The sequence below is a fragment of the Felis catus genome, chromosome B3, assembly GCF_018350175.1.
Source record: "Felis catus isolate Fca126 chromosome B3, F.catus_Fca126_mat1.0, whole genome shotgun sequence".
Taxonomy (NCBI): Eukaryota; Metazoa; Chordata; class Mammalia; order Carnivora; family Felidae; genus Felis; species Felis catus.
Genome location: NC_058373.1, coordinates 129794417 through 129813597, shown reverse-complemented (window position 1 = coordinate 129813597; position 19181 = coordinate 129794417). Strand labels below are relative to the sequence as shown.

The window sequence follows — 19181 nt, the reverse complement described above, 5'->3', positions numbered from 1 at the left end:
GCAGTGTTTTAATTATTACAACATGTAACTTAATGGGAGTTCTTTAGTATCTCAGTGCAAACACCTAACAAATCCCTTCCACCCCCATCCTTCTGATGTCTGTATTTAATTTTCAACTTTCCACAAACCAGGCATGCATTTGCCGCAGAGCAATGAAGTAAGATAATCACTGTTACGTATTAACACACATCCTGGGCCTGCCATTTTATGTCTTGGGAGAAAGAAAGAAAATCTTCCTGTGTAGACCTTGGAGGTGGCAGCCACTAGCCATCCACTGAGGATATCTGATCTACTTCTGCAGCACATTCCCCTGTTTTCATTCCACATGATATTCTATTTTATTTCAGTTGGTCATAATGAGAAAATTCATCACTTAGAGCCCAAGTGTTTTACAGAGAACCAGATCCTGTGATTCTTTCAGATGAACAAGCTGTCTTCTGTGTTTGGTTCAGGTACTTCCCAAAGTGTCGTAATTCCTTTGGGTCATGAGGGTGTGATAAATTACAGCTACACATTAAGTGGTAAGGTAGGAACAGAAGAAAAAAAAAGGAGAGTCTCCAAATGGACACATAAACTCATTTGCAAATAAAGGAAGATTTAACTCATTTTTCTCTCTCAATAGATCGTCTCTTGTTAGGCTAAATGCAGTCTTTTGTTTTCTCCTTTAAAAAAAAAATTGTGAGTACAGATTCAGCTAACTACAATGTCTGTCCCAAAGGTGACATAGTCATTAGGAACTGGCAACGGATTCGAATGATTCGAATAATCTTTGTAAGTCAGTATTTTGTTTTGTTTTATTTTAGGGATTTGTTGCTGTTGTTGCGAGAAAAAAAAGAAAGCTTCTAAGAGAACTAGATTAAAATATATGTTTCACTAGAACTAGTGTCTCTAGTGAGTCTAGTCTTACGTTAACATTAGCTGATCAGCATTTTCTAAACCCCAATTCCCAAAGATATAACTTCATGTCTTTTTGTCTGCTTATTTTTTTAATGAAAGAAATAGGCAAAATAAATGCATTTGGAATTACTAAAAGAAGTGTACAAACTATAGTTGAGAAAAAGAGTAACTAAATCATGCACATAGTTGCATTTCTTTCGACCAAAGCAGATAGGGAAGGCCCTGAGCTCAGTTATAAAGTAGGTAACATATGCCCTCAGAGGCCTTCATTCTGACCCAGCCAGATATCCAACTGCCAGAATCTCCACACGTGACTGCAGACTAACCTCTTTGTTATAGTTTCTATCTTCTCCATACCTAGTCCTCCAGATGACATTTTCTACTTTTTCACAGCCCTTAAAAAGTAAAAGAAACTACTTCAAAATAAGATGTGAATTTTACTGATAATCAGTGGAACCTATCTTGGAGGTATGAGGGTGGCAACGTCTGGAGATATGCATTCAACTCAAAGGAAAGATAGAGAAATCATAAAATTCCAGGACGAGGACTAGCCAGCACTTAGCCTTTTGGGAAAATAAAAGGAAATATATATTTGTAAAGAACTTCCAATGAGCCAAACAACATGCTAGGCATTTAATCATCCAATTATCACAGAAGTTTCAGAAAGTAGATCTCATGTTTTGTATATGGAAAATGAAACACAGAAAGATGCTGGCTTAAATTGTCAATAAAAGCTTTCAAACTGCTGCACATTTTCCAATAACTCAACTTTAAATCCATCATGTACTGAAGTAGGAACATGTAATTTCTGGTGCTGGATCATGAATTGGTGCCTCCAACCACATAAAGACCTACTCTACCATTTATATTTTTTTCTCCATTTTTATTATTTTCATCTAATTCCTCCTCTATTTTTCTAAACTTCTCCAATTAAGTTATTTTCCCACTTCCTCTTTGATAGTACTTTCTCAGATGCTTACATATATTGATTAATTTCACTTTTTCTTCCCTTTTACATAGAACAGAAATTATTAATTTGGGATCCTAAAAGCCCTGAAATGTATGTACACATTTGGAGAGGTAGGGAATCAATTCCAATCTTCTATTAGATCCTCAAAGGGATCCTTGACCAGAAAAGTTTCCAAAACTCTGGGTAGAAGTGGCTCTTCATCCAACATGGCACTGAGATCCTTGAGTGTTCTTGAGAACTATTTTTTTTTTTTTTTATTTTGACTCTAATACAAACTGTGAAAGTCCAGTAAAACTCTAGGGCTAGACATTGTGACATATGTTCAGATTATTTGCATGTGAAAAAAAAAGTGCTTCGGGTGTTAGCTGCTGGTACACAGAACTGTCAAATGGCATCCCAAGATGTCCATTCTCAAATCCTCTTCTGCCTAATTTCTGTGATGGAATTTTGCAGATATAATTCAAGTCTCGAATAAACTGACTTTAAATATGGAGATTATTTGAGAGAGATGGATGTAATCACACAAGCCCTTTAAGAGCAGAGATTTCTCCGGCTGGTAGTAAAAAGGAACCTGAGAGATTTGAAAAGTAAGAAGTAATGACATAAAAGAAATTCTCTGTTGCTGATATCAGATGGAGAAGGCCATATGGCTAGGACCTGGGAGTGGCGTGGAGGAGCCAATGGAGTGGTCCCTGGTTGTTAGCCAGCAAGATAGTAGGGACCATCATCTATTACCATAGGGAAGCAAATCCTGTCAAAAACCAGAGGGAGCTTAAAAATACATCTTACCTTAGTCAGGACTCCACATGGGTGCTCAGTTGGCTGACCCCTTGACTTCAAGTCTATAAGACACTCAGTAGAGGAGCCAGTTAAAATCTGACGGAATTCTGACCCAACAAATCTGTAAGATAATGTTTTTTTTTTCATTTTAAGGCACTAAATTTATGGCAATTTGTGACATACCAATTGTAAACTCATACATTTGCTAACAGACCTTTTCTCTATCTACCTTTATCTATCTATCTATCTATCTATCTATCTATCTATCTATCTATCTATTTTTATGGACTCAGGATACCCATTTACCTAAATTTAACAAATTCAAAACTGCAAACATCTTAGTGATTTCTCACTCTACTAGGAAATTTTCTCTCAGCCAAAAATAAAATAAGATAAAAGAAAGAAAGGTGAATTATTATGTTTGTCATTTCCTACATAAAACCTACATCAAATTGGGGGCAAAAAAAAGTCTGTTTCATTACCCTAAAGAATGAACAATGATATTTAAAGTTATAGGAAAGAGATGACCAGTATAATTTCACTATTTGTTAAATAACTTCTAGTATCTTTTTATATGTTTACATTGCTTTATATGTTCCCTTTGCTTACATTCCCTTTATGTAAATTTGTTGTGAACCAAATGAATTGAAGAGACCTAATGTTTTTTTTTTGTTTGTTTTAATTTTTTAACGTGTATTCATTTTTGAGAGAAAGAGAGACAGAGCACTAGTGGGGGAGGGGCAGAGAGAGATGGAGACAGAATCTGAAGCAAGCCCCAGGCTCTGACCTGTCAGCACAGAGCCTAATGCGGGGCTCCAACCCACAGACCACGAGATCATGACCTAAGCCAAAGTCAGACACTCAACCAACTGAGCCACCCAGCTGCCCCAGAAGAGACTTAATGTTCAAGTAACATAAGAATAAGTTTGGTTGTTTCCTGTAAATATAGATTTCCAAGCACTTTCAAAGGAAAATTATGACTCAGTTTTCTGGGGTAAATTAAAAAAATCTCTATTTATTCACACCATTCCAAGTGGTTTTATGGCCATACATATTTGGGAAACTCTACCTTAGAACAATTGCAAATTTATTGGAAAACCTGACCTGCTTATCTATAACATGTGACATTAAAAGAAAAAAAAAATGTCTATGCCCAGAGGAAGTTTCTATGTAAATACACCATGTCACATACAGTAAATTAAGAACATAGCCAATGGGAATGAGCATTGGAATCCACTGGAGAAAACCTTTACCACAGACCATTGTGGTCAGAGAAGATCTACTTTGTTCAACGAACCAGAAACCAGATTGTTTCAAAAGCATGAAACCAAGAAATTCTAAAGTGCATTCACCAAAACACGGTTCCAGATAGCTTCCAGCTAGCACAGAGCATAACTGCAAAAAAATGGAGCTTACTTTCCATGTGTACTTTTTGTGTTTGGCATTCTTTGCATATTTTGTGCCTCACAATCTTTCTGTTCTAACTTTCTGGGGCATTCAACAATCCTTCTCAAAACCTTGCTATCAGGAAACTTGCCCAGTATTCTTAAATGCTTCTGTATAATTTTACTTTACATTTTACTGTAACGTTTTAAATCATCTGTTAATTCAGACAGGATTTGCAGAACTAGTTACACATATAGAGATAGTCTAATATTTCGGGAATGAATTTTAAAGGGATTTTCTTTCACATCTATAAATAATTTCACAGAAAAGCATTTATATAAGCCCTGCCAAGCTTAATGTCATTTCACAAATAAGCTCTAGCTCTTGATTTGGCTATTTTTAGAGCTCCTGAACATTCTATCAATCGATACACATTTATTGTAAAACCCTCAATAATTAACTTATATCAGTTACCTTTGGATAACCCCAAAAAATGTATAATATATTTCTATCAAGATAAATATCCAGCTGTTTACTTTGTATTTATTTTAGCATAAAGCATCATTTATAATGCATTTTGATGCTTAGAATTCCTTAGTTTTTTTACATCATTGTTGATGTTTAGTAATAAAAACACATACGTGTTTATGCATTTAAAAGATGTGTATTGTTAAGTACAGATGCTGCAAAACTCCAGGAAAAAGCTGCCCAAAATATTCAGGAGAGGCTTGACCATTTCTACTTTGCAGCAGTCGATGTGTATTTTTACCCTTGTTTTATAGATGAAGAAAATTAGGTTCAAAAGAGTTAGTGGGGTACCTGGGTGGCTCAGTCGGTTGAGCTTCCAACTCTTGATTTGGCTCAGGTTATGATCCCAGGGTCGTGGGATCAAGCCCCACATCAGGTTCTGTACTTAACTGAAGCAGGCATGGAGCCTGCTTAGGATTCTTTCCCTCTCCCTCTGTCCCTCCAGTCTGCTTGCACTCTCTTTCTTTAAAATAAAAGAAAAATAAATAAAAATGGTAAGTAATTTTCTCTAAATCACAATGCTAATAATTGAGAGAATTAGAGGTCAAATAAAATCAATCTCATGCAGAAATCACGTTTTTTTGTTGTTTTTTTTTCTCTACTACAATAACCCCAGGAAAGAGTCAAAGCCCTGGTTGTTAACTGCAGGTATACACAGCACATTTCTAAGTAAGCAGTGTTAGTCGAACAACACAAATAATGAATAGCTGACATTCCTTTATACACACACACACACACACACACACACACACACACACACACACATAAATACAAAAATGCACTTGTAAACTTTTTAAATACAAAGATATTTCAGGGCAATGATAGCTGGTGGCATCCTAACTCAGGTTTTTGTAGTCACATAATAGTCTTTTGACAATATTCACTCAGACATGCAAAGCTATCCAGGTTGTGCAAATGCATCGCAATACAACAAACCTAATACCAGGGAACACCTTTAACCTTTCTTATCAGTGGAACTAAATTTTATTTTTAACAATGCCCACCAGGGGGTGCTGGCACATTGACACTGGATAGCAAAAAACATTGGCTATACTGTCAGGTCAAATAAAATACTAGCAATTAACCGTCTTTGACTGAATCTATTACTGTGGATAACTCTAGAGAATAGAAGTTATTCACACTTATTGGCTCAGAATTATAGTCCCAACTTTTTTTTTAAGAATTGTAAAGCCAACTGAAGTTTTTTGTATTTTAATCGTATTTTTTATAAACGTACCTGGGCTCTAAAAGTGGGTTTGAATGAAACAATTTTGGCACAAAATGCTTTTTAGCAAGAGTAGTTGTTAACATAGACATGGTTTATATCTATGCAGCTATTAAATATCACAAAACAGTTGTGTGTTAAATTATCTAAATAAAATGTATATATAAACCCCTACTGAAGATATTTGGAAACTGAATTCTCCTGTTCTTTAGCAATTTATAAAGTAAAGATATAGAACTTATTTTTAATAAAACACTAAAAAACATATGAAATACTATTTTATGCTATATCTTGGTAACTATTTAACATATAGTTGAATCATTCTGTTCAAAGAAAATGGTCAGCTCAGTAAAATACTATGTTCAACAAGTGGTTAGGTATTTTTAATGCAAAACTATTTCCAAATGAACTGAATTTTATTGGGAGGAGATGCATTTTGGTGGTAGAAGTTGGACACAGATTTAGATCAGAAGTAGAAATAATCTCCCTCCTCTCTTCATCAGAGATGCTTTTACCAATGGAATTCAAATCATTCAACCAGGAGGAAAATCTATATTCTTCCATCTGTGGGTAAAAGCTATTTGGCTGTAATGTCTCCTTATTCATCTGCAGTTCGGTTCAGTTGATCTGGGGCTAAGTACACTCCAAAGCCGGGCCCTTGTTTCTAACCTCAATCTTCCCAAACAGAGGAGAAGCGTTCTTTGCTACAAGGTCCTTGAATAGTTGTGCTCTCCATCTAAATAGTTGTACTTGACTGAAAATAGGTGAGAACTGACAGCACCTGTGTCAATTCAGAACATCATTAGGTTCTTAAGAGAGGAAGTGAGGAGGAATGTATAGGAGGATGTTTTTTTGTTTCATAATGTCGGATTCAAATGGCTATAGGACTGTGTCCAAATGTGTATGGAATTAGATCGTCTTCAATTCCACTCTGGATTTATCATTCATCAACGTATCTCAACTCTCCTCAAGCCTACCTATGTGTCCAGCCTACCTTGGCACCTTCCATCCAAAAGTGTATTAACCTTTTTATCATTAGTCTTATTACCTTCATTTATTCACAATGGTCTTTCAAGTTTAAAGAGTTCCTCAACATACTAATAATCAAGCATTTAATGAGGACATTTGCATTCACTCAATTCAGATCCTTCAAAATTTCATAGACTTTAATCACACAGTTTACCCTTCATTTTTCCAGATGAGTCATATGAAATATTCAGCCCTATTATCATATGCAAATTCCTTGATTCTATTGATGCAGTAATCAATCAACAAATATGTATCAGGTGACTGCCGTGCCAGTAACATTACATCAGGAGTTTCAGGGCATAGAAGAAATGGTTCTGCTTCCTAGCCTTTCCCTGCCCCACTCCTTCCTTGCTCAAAGGTTTTTGGTGCAACTTCCATCCAATTATTGAGCCAACCACAATAAAGACTGGCAGTGGATTATCAAATCTTATCCTCACCAGCAGGTAGGATTTAGAATCAATGTTACTGTTATATTCAGTATGGCAGGGATGAGTTCCAACCCTGCCTTGGTTTTAGTCTATCTGTCACCAGTGTCAGTATCCACTTTCTGCTTCATAAAATACACGCTAATTTTCCACCTGATTTCCCAAACTCTACACTCTGGTTTTTCTCTTACTTCATGAGCTACTTCTTTTCAATCTTCTTTGTTTTACCATTTTCTTCTGCTTTCCCTGTAAATATCAGAAAGCTTGAAGGATTGAGACAAGACCCCTTATCTTTACCATACACCAGTCCATGAATCAACTCCGGGAGAGATTTCTGAAACAGGAAGCTTCGATTTACCGGACCACAAAAGTCACTACTGCCTATAGACTTCTGTCACCATGAACCTCATGTTCATTCTGGAACCCACAATATATTGTACTTTGTGTTGGGGACTATTTATTGATCATCCTTTTTCAAAAAAGTGACCTCTAAAGCTGTAATTTTTCTCTAGCTCAGTTCCAGTCTCCATTATTTCCCTCTCCCCTGGTTCTTATCCTGGTATTAAGGTCAAGTGTGCATTTAAAAAATATTTTCATGAATAACTGAAGTTCCACAAACTGCACATACTGAAACTATACCATTCGATTAATTTGACATACGCATACAGCCATGAAACCATCACTGATATCAAAATTATGAGTTTTTGTCACCTCCAAAAGTTTCCTTTTTTATACTACTCTTATAAAGATTGCAATCGAATAAGAAAGAATGAAAGTATGGCATACTATGAGAGACAGCACTGTGCCGTGATCAGTAACAGTAAACACTGATAGAGATGATAACTGGTATAGGAATTCAGAGGAGGGAGATATTATCATGGGAAAGGTCACTGGAAATGGCTTCATCACTACCTAATTCATATGTTTTCTTACAGTTTATCTCTTTACATTTTATTTGATTATCGGCATAAATAATTATCTTGCATTTTCTTCAGGCATTGATATAAACTATGCACTGAATTCTATATTGGGACTCTTCCGGGCTTTACATAAGGATACAGTGTCTTCTTCTTGGGCTACTAATCCTTCCTCATGCCAAATAATCTTGCACTTTATATTCCAGATGTAATCACACTATAAAATCACTTGTTAGAAAAGATCTTGGATTCCCCTCTTGTGAACTCCAAGTTACCATCTTTTCTTTTCCATCATTACTGCAAATACACGAATGTAAGTTTTTATGTCTTCTATTTAGATCAGTGGTTCAAACAGGTTTTAAGTATAAGGATTGTTTTCTTTTATTTTCTGAACTGCCATCTTAGGCATGACTCCTTAAGTTGCCAGCCACAGAAATGATTTCTTGACTCATGCAACCTAAACGTCCAATGTTCGTTTGACTTCTGGTGATGTTAGATGTGTAAGCTCTGATTGAGGTCATTATTCATTGGTGCTTTTCTCAAAATTCTTATGTGAGCTTATTTTTATGTCTCTTACAGCCATTTTGTGCTTATGTAAGTGATTTTTTAATCACCATGCAGGTCTTTTTTTCAACTATATTCTTTCTGAATTCCAAATCTATATGCTGTTGTAGGTAGGTATTTCTTCCCCCATATCTTAAGCTTCCTTTACTTGATCCTTTGTCGTAGCTGCACACTGGAGCAGTATCTTCATGGAATTTTCATGATAACACTTAAATTCCATCTCTTGATAACACTTTGTCCATTCTACTGTCACTTTGATTTTGATTATTTTTACTTTCCTTTACAAATCATAACTGCTGCTTATCTCCTATGGTTGAGATCTTCTGATATCCTCCAATCTTTCTTAAAACTTTTTTTTTCCCCCAGCAAAATACAGCTTGACTTGCAAGCTTAGAAATTTCAATCTGCATCTCACTTTTACAGACGAGCTACAAAATATTTTATATGACCAATTTGAGCTTTAGTTTTGGGGAAAAGAACCATGTGCTATAGCAGATAATATATAAATACTTCTTTGTAACATTTACTTTAATAAGAATAGAAGAAATGTGATTGTAATTACATTTTTATCCTATGTCAACCCAATAGATTTAAATTGATTAGAGGTAAAAAGATAGAGAGATGACAGACAGATAGATGATAGATAGATACACTATATATATATATATATATATATATATATATATATATATATGTAAGTCATTTTAATGTACATGAGAATACATATGACAAAAATTCTTAACCAAACAATAGAAATCTTAAAAGGAGATCCAAACGTTATATTGGGTAGACCTTCAAGCTGATTAATGTTGCCAAATTCCCATTTCTGAGACTCATCACAAATATCCATATTGGCAAGAAGTATACCTCACTCAGAACTTCAAGGCTTTAGAAATTGAAAAATAGTTTCTCCTCATAAAAAATGCTGAGGAACTTCTGGAAAAAGTCTAAAGTGCAGTGCTATGGAAAATGCAAGTGATACAGAATCTGAAATCCTGTATTTGAAACTTCATTTTAATGCTTACTGCTTAACCTTGGACAAATTATTTGCTTGCTCAGATGGAAAGTTAACAATAAGGTGGATTCAAATTCACTTTATTACTTACATGTTATGTGACTTGGATAAGTTATTTTTCTTCTCTGAACCTTGTTTCCTGTACGCATAAAATACTAATGCAAACACTTAAATTCAGAACTATTATGTAAATGAATAAAATTTTACAAAGCTTTAAGCATGATGTCTCTCACATAATGCGGCATATATATATATATGTTATATAGGAACATATATATATGTTATATAGGAACATATATATATGTTATATAGGAACATATATATATATGTTATATAGGAACATATATATATGTTATATAGGAACATATATATATATATGTTATATAGGAACATATATATATATGTTATATAGGAATATATATATATATATATATATATATATATATATAATCAGTTTCTGAATCAAATTCATTGGGATTTTAAAGGAAGTAGTTAATCATTAAATCCTCAGTGGATCAGATAACTCATATTGAAGAGTTTGCCAAACTCAAGTGCTAGTTTTATCATGGGAAAGACTGACAATCACTACTGTCAGTACTAGAACGACCCATGTAGTATAAACAGGGATATAGAGTTGAAAAAAAAATTACCTAGGGATATGGAAATTAGAGTTATATATATACACACATATACGTGTGTGTGTATAAACCATATTTATATCATTATAGCCTATAAACTCTCTCTGAGTACTGATAAGTATCAGTAAGGCATCCACTATGACTGACATCTGACAACTGTCAGTGGGCCCCAATCACTGAAGGACCTTCCTAAACGTGACCACTGCCTGAGAAAGAGGCCTATCCAGGCTCTGCTCACTCAGTTCCCAGCTGTCCTCTTTCGATGCTAATTAACTCCCAGCTGAAAACTGCCTGCCCAAGCTTCTAGAGAGTTTTTCTGGGCCAGTTGACTTTTTTCTTTCTGACTCTTTAGTTTAAAATTCTTCCTTCTTGATTTTTGTGTTTTTGAAATATAAAGAAGATTGCATGTTTTACTGTATACAGGAAAAAAAGAAAACAGTGGCTCTTGCTGATATGGTAAGCTCTTACCGTTTACTATATGCTAACTTCTATGTTTTCTTCCCATGTGTGTTTGAAATGTTCTGGGATACGGGATTATAGGAGATGCCGTGGAATTAGGAGGCAGCGAGAATACCCTGCCTTTACAATTGCCAGCAATGCAAGTTAATGCCATCTTGTGAGATGATCTAGTATAGTCTTTGTCAGCACTTTAGCTAAAAATCCCAATTTTTAGTCATTTATAACATCAACAAAGAGGACTTCAGAGGGAGTAACACCATCTGTTGTTGTTAAGAGTGACATTGCCCAAGGTTAGGCCAGACATGCAGAAACCCTTTCATCTTCAGGATCTCTTGCTTCTCTCTATTTACCATGAACTTGTCTACTTGAGTTGATGAAAAGTATGCAAAGATCAATTTGGAATAAATCCAAACTAGTGAAAATGTTGTGAATCAGCTGAGGGAAGTAATGATTTATCAACTCTTGTTCTCTTTCTTCTGGAATGTGATAACATCATGTATACTAAGAATTTATCATTGTAATTCCCAAACCTGTAAAGGTCTTATCTACCCTGAGAAAAACTCCTACAGTTACAATGCCTTTATTCATGTTCTGAAATAACTAATCCCTAAGAAGACAGCCCACAATTCAGAGACTGGGACAAATTCAAAGAAACTGAATCTTAAATTTAGAAAAAACATCTATCTAGCACATAAAGAAGTAAGGAAGTAGAAATGATACACCAGCAACCATAGAGTCAGATCAATATATTACGCACAAAAGAAACCATTAAATAGTAAGGTACAAGTATCATGCGAGCTTCAACTATCATTTTGTAATCTTGGAAGATAGCGTTACCAGAAAAAGCAGCTAAATCAACTCATTAGGATACAACCAGCAACTATTGCTGTTATTACTAATAGCATTGCGTGTATCTCGGAAGAAGCTTTAAAGTTCATTAATTTTCGCATTTTTCTTCCAAACTTTGGAAAGTTACTATGAAGATCTATATAACTACAATAAACAAATATTTAAGTGACTTTAAAAAATAACATCCTCACTTGGAAATCTATTGGGGCAACTCTGAAGCACTGAAAGTATAGATTCTTGTCACCATACGCCTTTTTCCCTTCTCTCTTCATTTTTGGTTTTTATTGCCTTTTTCCATGGTCCTGCCCTCAATGCTTATTATTCCTCCCACACATTTTGTCATTTTTTTATGTGACTATTCCTCAGATGTGTCAGTGACATCTAGTGATGACAACTAACATCAAGGCTAAAGTTGTTATTAATTCCTGTCCTAATAAACAAAAGGTGACTTTTTAAAAGAAAGACCATTCATTGTTTTGAGAATCCTAGCATTCAATCTAGCAAATGACTGTCAGAATAATAATTTACAGTTATCTGGTGCCTTAAAATTTACAAAGTGCTTGTCCACACATAATGTCATCTGATCTTTGCCACAACCTATTGAGAGAAGTTGAAATCAAAGTGACTTGCTGCAGTCATATAATTAAGACATTTGACAAGTTTTAAGTAAAAACTTAAATTTAGAAATTTGAATTTAAATCCAATATACATACACACACACACACACACACACACAAATATATATATATATATATATATATATATATATATATATTTTATGAAAGGTCACTAAACTCAGTTTGTATCCTGTGGAAATTTTCTTCAATCATAAAGCATCATTCATTTAGTACTAGCAAATATTTTCATTGGAGCAGAAAGAGTAAAGATTCATCCTAAATTAATGAAAAATAACATTGCAAATGAAAATGTAAGACATTTATTTATTTAGGAGGAGATCAGAAAGGCTATCTTGTGATATGTTTTCCATCAAGAAAAACAACTTGACCTTAACTGTAGTTCTAAGGTGAAATCCTCTGGGAAATTTTATAAATTGTTTTGCTTTATTACACTGTTAATATTTGTGATTTAAATATTAACTCATGTTTTCTTTTGATATTGACAAGACGTAGATTGTGCTTAAATACACAACTATTTCAGTCTTTTTGATATAATTGGTAAAAATACCAAAATATGTCAAATAACTTTAAAAACAGATACACATTTACATTAAAAAAATTATCTATATATCTAAATGTGCACACACACACACACATAGGCATGCACATTTATATTTCAGTTCCTATTTATTCCCATCAATTCTTCCCTTAGGTGAATACTCATTTCTTATTTACATCTTACAGTTTATTTAAGCCTATATAAGGATATTTGACTATAAACTCCTCAACATGGCGAAATTCTTATTTTGTACTTTCTCACTTATCAATCAAGATAATTGTACTTATTTCATATTATTATAGATATAACTTCTCATTCTTTATAATAGCCTAATATTCCATTACATAGATTTATTTAACTGAATTGCTATTAAGGGATATTTTTTTCAAAAATTTTTTGCTCTTACAAACAAGGTTATGATAATTCCCCTGTAAAAACATTTACATTCCTATCTGGGTGAATAAATCTGTATCACAAACTCCCATAAGTGGTTTGCTTGGTCAATAGAGTATATGCATTTGTAAATATGATACTGATAAGCTGCACTGCATGGGGACTGTATACATTAATCTTCCCCACAGTAATACATAAGGATGCTTATTTCCTCATAATTTCACTAACAAAATTGATTTTTAATTCTTGGACTTTGCCAGTCTGATGTCGAAAATGTTCTTAGTGCTCTTTTTATAATGAAAGAACCTGATGATATTTAAATATGGTTAAAAGTCTTTTGAGTTCACTATTCTGTGAACGCTATACTTTTTCCCATTTTTTCTATTTAGTACGTAGTATTTTTCTTAATAATTTATAAATACTTCTTATGTATTAGGGAGTTTTTAACAAATTGCAAATATTATTACCCCTTCTCATTTTTTTGATTATGTATACATTAGCTTTATTTGCCAAGTATTAGATTTTTTACTTTATGTAGAAAAAAATTATTAACCGTATCTTTCATGATCAAGTTTTATTTTTAATTTTTCTAAATGTTTATTTACTTTTAAGAGAGGAGTGGGGGGGGACAGAGAGAGAGGGAGACACAGAATCCAAAGCAGGCTTCAGGCTCTGAGCTGTCAGCACGGAGCCGGACACGGGGCTCAAACCCATAGACCAGGAGATCACGACATGAGCTGAAGTCGGACACTTAACCGACTGAGCCACCCAGGCGTCCCTTTTATGACCAAGTTTTGAGAACTAGAAAGACTATATATATATATATATATATATATATATATATATATATATATATAAATTAATTTTCATGTTTTTCCTGATATTTGTATGATTTCATTTATACGTTTAAATATTTGATCCATTTGGGAACTTACACTGCACATTGTACAACACGAATCTAACTTCCTTTTTTTTTTTTCCCACATGGCTGCCAGGCAACTTTAAATGTTCCTGTGTTCTGCCTTTCATCAATGATTTCTGAGTTCTCCTTTTTAATATTCTATATTGTTCGATATTATCAATTTTAGGCTTTCTTGCTTTGTTTAATTGTTCTACTAACACAGAAAACAAAAATTATTTTAATAATGAAAATTTTTTCATATATTTTAATATCATATTGGGCACAGGGCATCATCAAATTGCCTGGAAATTCAGTTATTTATTTTTTAATTTGATAATCTTTTTTTTAATCTTAATGGAGCTTGAGATTTATGAAATCATTGGCAAGTAGGTAAAGAAAGTTCGCATATGGCCTATAACCAATTTCTACTGTTATTCACATCCTCACATTACTGTGAAACATTTCTCACAATTAATGAACCTATAGTGATCCCTTATTATTATTACTAAAGTCTATACTTTATTTAGATTTCCTCAGTTTCCCCTATTTTTCTTTTCCAGGACCCCATTTAGGATATCATATTATAATTATTAGTCATGTCTCCCTAATTTCCTCTTGGTGGTGAGTGGTTTTTATGCTTTTCTTGTTTTTGATGGCCTTGACTGTTTTGAGGCTATTTTAGTATCTATATCCCTCAGTCAGGATTAGTCTAATGTTTGTCTGATTATTAGACTGGGGTAATATGTTTTGTGGAGGGAGAACAAAGAGATAAAGTAGAATTCTCTTCATCATATTATATCGAGTACATACTATTAGCATAATTAACCACTGTTGATGTTAACCTTGATCACCTGGCTTCAGGTAGTATTTTTTAGGTTTCTCTCCTGTAAAGTTATTCACTTTATACTATAATTTTTGGAAGAAAACACCATGGGAAGCCCAAATTTAAGGAGTGGGGAGTCACGCTCTCTTGTATAAAACAAATGTGTCGTATCGACTAGACTTTGCTGCTATGGCCAGTCCCTTTTGCCATGAGACTTACAGATTCCACTTTCCAATTTAGCATGTTATTCCCTCATCCTTTTCAGCGAAGTCCTTTCACTCATTTGCAGTACATTTAGAATCTTTTGTTGCATTCTGTGTTTAATCAATAAAATCCCTCTAATTTTTAAATACATTTGTTTTAATTTGTACACCTTAACATGTACACTGTTCCGTAAAGTTTCCTGGATTTTGAAAAATTCTTAATATTTTGTATTCACCATATAGTATCACACAGAATAGTTTCACTCCTCAAATATTCCCCTACTTCACTTATTCAAACTTCCCTTCCAACCCATCAAACCCTATACATTCTTGCTTTTTCCAGGAGATCATATAATTGGGATCATACAGTATATACCTTTCTCAGACTGACTTCTTTCACTCAGTAATATGCATTTAAAATCCATCTATATCCTTTTATGGCTTGATAGCCCATTTCTTTTTATTGCTGAATAATGTTCTATTATATGGATGTTTCACAGTTAGTTTATCCATTCACCTATTGAAAGACATTGTGGTTCTTTCCAATTTTTTGGTCATAATAAATAAAGCTGTTATAAACATTCATGTATAGATTTTTGTTGGAGATATGTTTTCAAATCAGTTGGGTACATCAAATGAGCATAACTGCTGAATCATATAGTGAGACTGTATTTAGTTTTATAAGAAATTGCTAGATTGTCTTCCAACATGGGTGTACAATTTTGATTTCATACCAAAATAGAATGAGAGTTCTTGTTATTTCATCTCATTTCCAACAATTGATATTGTTATTTATTTATTTATTCATTTATTTAGTATTTTAGTTATCTTAATAGGTATGCCATTGTATCTTGTTTCAATTTGCAAATCCTAAACAACAATTGATATTGAGCATTTTTATAAGTTTATTTGCCATTAGCATATCTACTTTGATAGAGTATCCATTCAGATTTTAGGCCCAGTTTTTAATTGGGTGGTTCATTTTTATATTGCTGAGATTTTAGGATTATTTATATATTTTAGGTACAATTTCCTTATGAGCTATATATTTCCTCAGAACCTGCAGCATGTCTTTTCATTCTCTTACCAATGACTTATAATGCAGATATTTAACTTTTAATTAAGTTCAACTTACCATTGTTTTTCCTTCATGGATAGTCCTATTGATGCATTTAATACCAAATACCATTACCAAAGAAAAGGTCATGTACAATTTCTCCTCATTATTTTTTTTCTAGAAGTTCTACAGTTTGATTTTAGTTATGTCAATGGTCCATTGTGAGTTAATTATTATGAAAGATATAAAGAATTAGTATAATTAATTATATTAATTATGTAATTAATACTATAGTAATATAATTAATTAATTATATATCAATTATATGATAATTAATATATATTAATTATATAATAATATATTAATATAATATAATTAATTATATATTAATTCTTTATATCAGATTAATATATATAGTATATGGTTAATTTTATAGATTTATTTATTTTTGCATTTGGATGTTCAATTGTTCTAAGCATATTTGATACCATTTTCCTATTGAATTGCCCTTACTCCTTTGTTAAATATCAATTGACTATTTTTGCGTCTATTTCTGGGCTGTCCATTCTGTCATGTTGATCTATATAGCTTTTCTTTCACCAGCACTATTATATCTTGTTACAGTGGTTTTATAATAAGATTTGAAATATGCAGGGCATCTGGGTGGCTCAGTCGGTTAAGCCTCAAATTCTTGGTTTCTGCTCAGGTCATGATCTTATGGTTTCTTGAGTTCTAGCCTGCATGGGGCTCTGTGCTGACAGTGCTGAGCCTGCTTGGAATTCTCTCTCCCTCACTCTCTGCCCCTCCCCTGCTCATGTTGTCTCTGTATGTCTCGAAAATAAATAAACTTAAAAAAAATATTTGCAATCTGCTAGTGTAAGTCCTTAAACTTTGTTTTTTTCTTCAGTAGTTGATAGGATATTCTTGATTTTTGATGTCCAAATACACTTTAGAATGTGTTTGTCCCACAGAATAGCTTGTTGGATTTTAATTGGGATTTTGTGGAATCTATATATCACATTGGGTTGAGAAGAATCCACATCTTAACAATTATTGAACATTACAATCCATAAACACTGATTATGTCTCTATTTAAATCATTTAAAAATTTTTCATCAATGTTTTGTAGTTTTCCATTTATAGAGCATATATATATATGTGTGTGTGTGTGTGTGTGTGTGTGTGTGTGTGTGTGTGTATTAGATTTATATCTAAATATTTAATTCTTTAGGTCCTATTTATTCTTTAGATGCCAGTTGTTCACTGTTGGTGTACTATCTCTCTACAGTCATTCAGTTCCAGGAATTTTTTTTGATTCTTTGAACTTTCTTACATAGATAATGATTTCATCTTGAAAAAAATAGAGCTTGTTTTTTCTTTTCAACATGCATTGTTTCCCTGTCTTTTTGCATTATCTAGACTTCTAGTACAGTGTAAAATAGAAATGGTGAGAAAGGACATCCTTATTCTTAATCTTAAGGGAAAAGTGCTCAGTCTCTAGCCATTAAATAAATACAAAGTGGGCTACTAATTTTAATAAATGTTTATTATTAGGGTCTGGAAAGTCCCCTCATTCCTAATTTGCTGAGAGTTTTTAATCATGAAAATATTTGGATTTTTCAAATGCTTTTGGCAATTCTGATATAATCATATGAATTTTCTTGATGCATTACATTAATTGATTTTTAAATGTTGAACCAGTCTTGAATATGTGGAATAGCTGGCAATGGTCTATAATTCTTGTTCTACGTTGTTGAATCTAATTTGCCAATATGTTGTTGAGGAACTCTGAATCAATATTCAGAAGGAATATTGTTCTGTACTTTTCTTATCTTGTAATGTTTTTAGCTGAATATATTGTATCAGGTCCTAGAAGTTGATGTACATAATCTTCTAGTGTAAGGATTTATGTAAATCTGGCCAGAAGTTGGGCTTTGTTTGACATTTGCTATAGTTATAGATATCAGAAGATTTAGATTCCTCCACCGCCTTTGCGTCGTCTCCCCTCTTGCCTTTGAACTTCTGTACTGCTGTAGACTGGATTGCGTCCCCCTAGATTCATATGCTCACTGACCTAATGAGACCTTGTTTAGAGTAAGGAAGTAATTAAGGCTAAGTGAGGTCATAAGGACGGATCCCTAATCTAATAAGACTACTGTCTTTAAAAGAAAAGACATGAGAGAGCTCACCCTCTTTCTGTCATGTGAGTACACAGCAAGAAGGCAGCCATCTAAAGCCAGGAAGAGTTACCAAAAACCAAATTGGCCAGCAACTGCATCTTGGAAAACCCAGCCTCCAGAACTGTGAGAAAACATTTTTCTTTTATTTAAGCCACTCAGTCAGGTGTAGTCTACTACTATACTGGAGACTAGATGGCATAGTGGTAAGATATGATGGAAGATAAGATGGAAGATAAGATATGATGGAAGCATTCTATCTAGCATCTTATGATTAATCCCAACCTTGACAGACCTGGGTCTCTGACCTACTATGTCCACAAGTGTTTTGCTTATAAAACATCTCCTCTTCTCCTTTGGGAGACGGGAGATTAAGAGGGACAAAGGACAGGAATGCCCTTTGTCCATGGCTCTTGGAGAGAGCCCTGATGAAGTATGTTCTCCAGGGTTGCATGCTTTCGTTATGGAGAAGATTCTGGATATGCCGGAAGTTTTCCTCTTCCCACATCCCTACTAGCAAGAGGGAAACATCTGAGAGGATGTTTTTCAGATTGTCCCTATGAGAACCTGGTTGGATTTCAGAAAGAAAAGGTTTTGAAAGTGTAGGGGTCCTCCTAAGACAGTAGCCATGAGAAATTTCTCACTCTCACACTGGTCCATTTTCAACTTCTAGAAATTTATCAAAATGACTTTTTGAGTTTTCCTACCAATTTATCGCCCTGGAGGCTTCTGCTCCAGGTATGCAGATCTCAGCCGTGACACTCTGGAT

At 33.7% G+C, this 19181-nt stretch overlaps 1 long non-coding RNA gene across 3 annotated transcripts in view; it reads right to left on the bottom strand.

Moving 5' to 3' along the window:
- Positions 1–19181, bottom strand: part of LOC105260674 — a 328107-nt gene that overhangs the window by 52345 nt on the left and 256581 nt on the right. For all 3 annotated transcript variants that reach the window (XR_006599882.1, XR_002743214.2, XR_006599883.1), the window contains one exon: positions 2657–2768. This is a non-coding gene — a long non-coding RNA (uncharacterized LOC105260674). The remainder of the gene's footprint in view (positions 1–2656; positions 2769–19181) is intronic.